This window comes from Anser brachyrhynchus, assembly GCF_964034855.1.
Source record: "Anser brachyrhynchus genome assembly, chromosome: Z".
Taxonomy (NCBI): domain Eukaryota; kingdom Metazoa; phylum Chordata; class Aves; order Anseriformes; family Anatidae; genus Anser; species Anser brachyrhynchus.
In genome coordinates this window covers 22,425,268-22,431,267 of record NC_137697.1, presented here as the reverse complement: position 1 = coordinate 22,431,267, position 6,000 = coordinate 22,425,268, and positions in this window count along the sequence as shown.

Sequence of the window (6,000 nt, the reverse complement as noted above, 5' to 3'; positions counted from 1 at the left end):
GCATTTTTTTTAAGTTTTGTGAAGTTGAAGTGGTGTCTCCTAGGAAGTATTCCAGTGAGAATTTCTCATAGTCAATAGCGCATGTTTAACAAATGTGACCAAGAAAAATCTCTTGAGCTGTTTTAAAATGTTCACGGCTTAAGTCAGACACTGAAATCAATACCTGAGTACTGTATTATGTTGCTTGCTGGTGGTGCAAGGAGTTGTTGCAGTTCACACTTACTTCTGTGAAGTTTTGTGATGAGTGCTTTGTGTGTGGAAAACAACATAAATATTTCACCTCTTCTAAAATGGTTTCTTTGTACCTCTGCTTCATCAGTGTCAAATTCAGTATGAAAGTAAAAACAACAACAAAACTTTTTGCCTATGACTTGGCCTTTTGTTGTAGCTCTGAGGATTGTACATCACACAGCTGTACAGCACGAATAGAACAAGCAGACCTTACCCATGCTGAAAACTGAAATGGCACATTATGATATAGAGTACTGAGCACCGTGGGACAGAAAGTTTTAAAGAAGAATTTGATTAAGCCTACTAAGCTTTGCAGTTGTTCCCAAGTTGTCCACAGTGTGGGAGAAGAAACTTTGAAAAACCTAAGCGTATGTTGAAGCCTATTAATATGTGCCCGTAGTACTCAGTCAAGAAAAACAATGTAATCAAACAAGGGATCAGTGAAAAATAAGTGTCTGTTAGGTGTTATATGTTTGAGGTAAGGTGGGGAAAGTTAATGTTTTTCAAGGCTGGGGGAAAAATAATTGTGCTTGAGAAACCACAATGTGGAAGCCAATCATCCTATTTGTGAGAATGGATTCAAAGATGTGAAATTAATTAATACTTGGTGCAGATTGAAGAGCCACAGGTAGAGACAGAGGGAAGTCCATATTGATGTTGATTAGGTTACAGCCTTAAATGATTGGTAAGATGGTGGCATCTGTCAAGATGCGATTTTTAAGCTTGGTGTTTTACAACCCTGACGAGTACTCTAGCAAGTCTTGGGCTTACAGAAATGCACGAAATATGGCTCCTTGTTTTCTGAACTCAGTCTTCATCCCTCCTCAGATCCATGGTTTCTGTTGCATCCAGCAATTTGTGAGAGCTGCTGAAAATGTTTTCCTTTTGATCTGATTGTTGAAATATCCTAACCTAGACCAGACCAGGTGCTACAATGAAGTATTTTTACAGAAATGAATCTGTCAGTGCAGCTGAATCAAGCTTACTTTACAGAGCTGAGCAGTGCATAGCATGACGGAGTATCATGATTAGTTTGACTGTGAGTCAACCTCGAGAACTTTAAAGTGGGTGTATGTGGAAGCTTTGAGAGGCAGGAGTATAATTATTTCTGTGTATTCCAATTGACTTTACGTTGTGGTTTCATGGTAGTAAAAGCTACTTGCATTCTCATCATGAAAGTCTTCAACTGCCCTCTTAATATTCTGCCTTCTGTCACTTCATGCATAGATTATTTTTATAGAGAAATGTTAACAGAAGGAAGAGAGTTTATGTAATGCTGTACCGTCTTGCTATATCTTTTTGTTTGCTTGTTTTCTTGAAAGAAATCAATTTAACAGGTGAAGCTTGTATATTGTCTTTATGTTGCAGTAAAAGTATTCTGGCAATGAAAAAGCCATCCTAGCAAAGTTTGTGTAGTGCAAGTAATACTATATATATGTGTATATATATATATATTTATTTTTTTCAATAATACTTTTACAGGAGAGTCACTGCCCGGTCTTTTGGGTTACTAATGGATCTGAACAAATCGCTGGTTAATTAGTGGTGTAAGCACTAATCACTGATCATGCAACACACAGTTCTTTTGCTCCTGATATCCAATAACCAAAAAAGTGTTATAACTCTTTTCTTAGTCAGGGACTTGATGTGATGTGCAGGATGCTGGGAGATACTAATGGAAATACCTGCTGCACTTGAAATCCCGATGCTGCATTTCTATTGAATTAAGTGAGTAATATTGTACTTTGTTTTTTAGGTACTGAAAAATGTTGATGTGGGTTGTGTTCTGCTCTCCCACTTAGAAGACAACTGAAGTTGAGTTTGACAGGTTTTATTTTCTCTGGTTAGAGATGTATATAACTGTTTATGGTGTTGCACCTGAGCTAATAACATCTAGTGGGCTTAAGCAGGAATCTAAAAAGAAAAATCAGCCATGTCTAACTTAAGAGTCTTCTGCTGAAAAAACAGCATGTAACTTGTGCCAAATGTTTGCACCTCCTCAGTGCAGTGGCGCGGTTTTAAAATGATGCAATGATACAGAGCTTTTAAATGCAAGATTTGAAGGTGTTTGAAGCACCTACTGAAACATAGGGACCTCTGAGTTTAAGCCACAGCCCCAGGAACTGCAGCAAGTCCTGTTATGCTTCTTTCCTGTTACTTAGAGTAACTGCATTAGACAATTGTAAAGGTAGATGTGTATGGCTTCAGGGTCAGATATTCTCTTAGTGTTTTGTGGGCTGCTGGTAGGATTCATACCTAAACTAATAATGAGTTGAAGTGAAAAAAAAAACTGAACAAATGTCACAGCAGGGAGGCAGGCACATTGGTTTGAAGTATCTTTTACAAATGTTTATCCTGGGACAGGTGTCATCCAAAGCAGTGGCAAGGAATTAGTGGGATGTTTCACTTACTGCCCTTCTGTCTGCTTTGCAGTGCTTTGTGTTAGGAGATGGTGCAGTTCTTCATGGTTTGGGGAAGTTCCTGGGCAGAGTGTACCCATACAGTGGAATTTAGCAAGCTGATTATGCAGCTGGGTTTTGCCTTTAGCATACGTTGGGTGCAGCATCTGGATAAACAATACCCATGCACATCCGTGGCATTTCATGCTCCAGTAACTTCTACCCAGGGGGATGATCTTCAAGGATTTTTATTATTTTTACTGTTGGTAGAAGTCAGAGTAGCCTAGAGGTTTTAGGATTCACTGAGTCATCTTCTTCCACCAGCATACAAAATTGAGACTTGTTTAGGTGTGACCTTGTGCGTATCTACACTGATGTCTAGACTGACCTCTGTCAGGAGCTGTAGGCTAGGTGAATTGTCATTCTGTCTTAAGTGTGTCAGCCCTCTCATGTTCATAGAATAGACACTGCACCCATTATATATGCTTCTCACATTTTAGCATAGTCCTATTTTAATTATTTACACTTTGAAAATAAAGTGCTATTATTTGTTTCAAAACATGGGCTTTAGCTTTGTTTTTCAGCTTTACGCCATCTCTGTGTCTTTTTTGTCTCATTAGGAAATACAGTATATTTGACAGACAACTGTATCAGCAAGAATAAGTTAAACTCCAAGGGGGACTTGAAACTTCAAAATATAGTTACTGAGGTAGAAAAATGCAACAGTATACTTTCTAGAAGGCTGTAGATGCTCTTGATATCTTCACGTTTCATCTGTGAGAAACAAAGTTGTGTTTTTGCAATAGAAGCTGTTTTTGCAGTGGAAAACTCCACTAACCTTGCATATTCAAAAGTGACTGTGCAGGCATGACAGTAGCATAGCAGTGGGGAGTACGTTAAGCAGATAAGGAGAAGGCCCCCCTGTTCCAAAAAAAGGAGGATAGCTAAGAAAAACAGGACGAGCAGTGTGAAATCAAGTAAAAACGAAAATCACGGGTCCTCTGGTCACGAAAGAAGGAGAAAAAAAAATGGAAAAGGAGAAATTAACGGTTGGTCAAATAAAATTGTACATCTATGGTGTAGAAAGGTGTCAAGTAGCTTGTGAACCTGTAGTACTCAGCCAAAGAGGAAAGAGGGGAGAAATCAGGTGTCGGGTAATGTGGAATATAAGGTTATGATATATTTTCTACTGTGTGCTCCTGCTTGCAGGATGCCCACCACTGCAATTGTGAATAAAGTAACTTCAGGGAAGATCCTGTCTGAAAAATTGAGATATTTCTCCCAGTGTCCCCTGGCTGGTGCCCGCAGGGTGCTGGGGTGGCCTGGCCCTGCTCAGGCCTGGGCTCTGTGCTGCCGGCGGTGCGATGCGAGCGGGCTCTGGGAAGAGGGGGGAGCCCAGGCTGCTCCCTCTCCAACCTCGCAGTGCTCTGGGAGCTCCTGGACAGCCACTCTCAGCACTGCTGTCACAGGAGAGGAGAGGACAGGCCCCAGCGCCAACCTCCTGCCACCATCTTCCTTGGCTTCTGAAGAAGGGCATTCATCACAAGGCCAGGATAGAAATCTTCCTCGGAGCTAGAGACCTCCCTCTGCACGGCCCAAAGCCTTGTGCAAGAACGGCCTGATGCCATTTCTGATGCCCCCTGTATGCCCCCGAGCTTGGGATGCCTGAGGGTATGGGTAGCTCTTTGTGGGGAGTTGAGCAAAGCTCTGGGCACAGGAATCAGGTTATGATATACTTTCTACTGTGCCCTCCTCCTTGCAGGATGCCTGCCCTTGCAATCATGAATAAAATAGCTTCACAGAAGATTCTATCTGAAAAAAAAAAATTGAGATTTTTCTCATACATGTAAGCAGGCAAGCATTATACTTATAAACAAAAGCCTTTTTAGAAACAATGGCAATGTTGTTAGACCTATGATCTTACCCAATATTTCTGATAAACCTCATACCACTGGTAGGTAATAGCTAGGCAACCTGCTCTTAGGATGTTTTTCAAAGCAACTGTTTTTTGAGCCTGTAGGTTACAAATTCTTCACTGAGAGTATGATAAGGCCCTGGAACAGGTTGTCCAGTGAGGTTGTGGATGCCTCATCCCTGGAGGTGTTCAAGACCAGGTTGGACAAGGCCCTGGGCGACCTGGTCTAGTGGGTGGCATCCCCTGCTCATGGCAGGGGGGTTGGAACTGGATGGTCTTTAAGGTCCCTTCCAACCCAAGCCATTCTATGAATCTATGAAAATGCTTAAGACAGCCTAGGTCCATCCCAATGATAAACCTAATGGTGATTTAGAAAGGCTGAGTCAAGCCATCAGATGGTATAATAGGTTTGCTGAAATACTTTTGAGACAAATGCTGGGATCTGCATGAAAATGGTACTAGCCTGTAAGCTGCATTTTCCATTTATGAAATAGAAATGCTGATGTACTAAAAATACTTGAGGGCTATGAAAAGCATGTAATGTTTCTGTATTTGCCATGTTTTGATATAAATGATAAAAAAAAAAAAGAGCATGCAGTTGGTCTATGTGAAGAATTGAAACAATATTCCCAATGATGCAGGTCAGGATTTATTTATTTATTTATTCTTAGGGGATTATTTGGAGATTACTTAGGCTGCTTCTTGCAGGAAAAGAATGAAGTATATGATACAGTCCCATAGCTATAATCCCCCTTGTTGCCATACCCAGTTTACATCTCACTTTCTGTTGGGCTCTGAAACCTCCCCTGATCTGCCAGTTTTTGTGTGTATGGTTGACTCCATCAGTGTTCATCTGCTGAAGACTGACATGCTCTACAGTCCTATATGCATAAAGAACTGCTGGCTTAATTTGGTGACAAATCAACCTCAACAGAAAGATCTATTCAGACGTCATTCCTAAGGACTAGCCCCTAACAATATCTTTGATCTTCAAAGCACCCAGTGACTGGATTTCTTATTCACCCGGTTGTACATTCATTGCCAGACAGAGCAGTGTACTTCCTGAAAGCATATGTGCTGCACAGCAGGAGGTGCATGCAAGCGGAACTGTTATAACAATACTAATGATGATCAGTCTAGTGACAGGCTCTGTCTGCACTCTGGTGATTTATACCATTGTTGTAAGAGAAAAAACCAATCTGGTCCACAATGGTCAGGGCAAACTGCTGGAATGCCCCTAACAATCAGCTCCCTCATGAAAAATACACAATAGAGTTTAGTCCATCACAGTAAATACTAATGGTCTTTCCCTCTCTCTTTCTTTTCTTCCTTTTCTGTCTGTTTCTCTTGGTCTCTGCCTCCCTTTCTCTCTCATCCCTTAGTCTTTTCATGAGAATATGCAGTTCTCATGCTAGGGATTATATACAGCAGTGAATGTGAGTTTCTTAGAGTTAG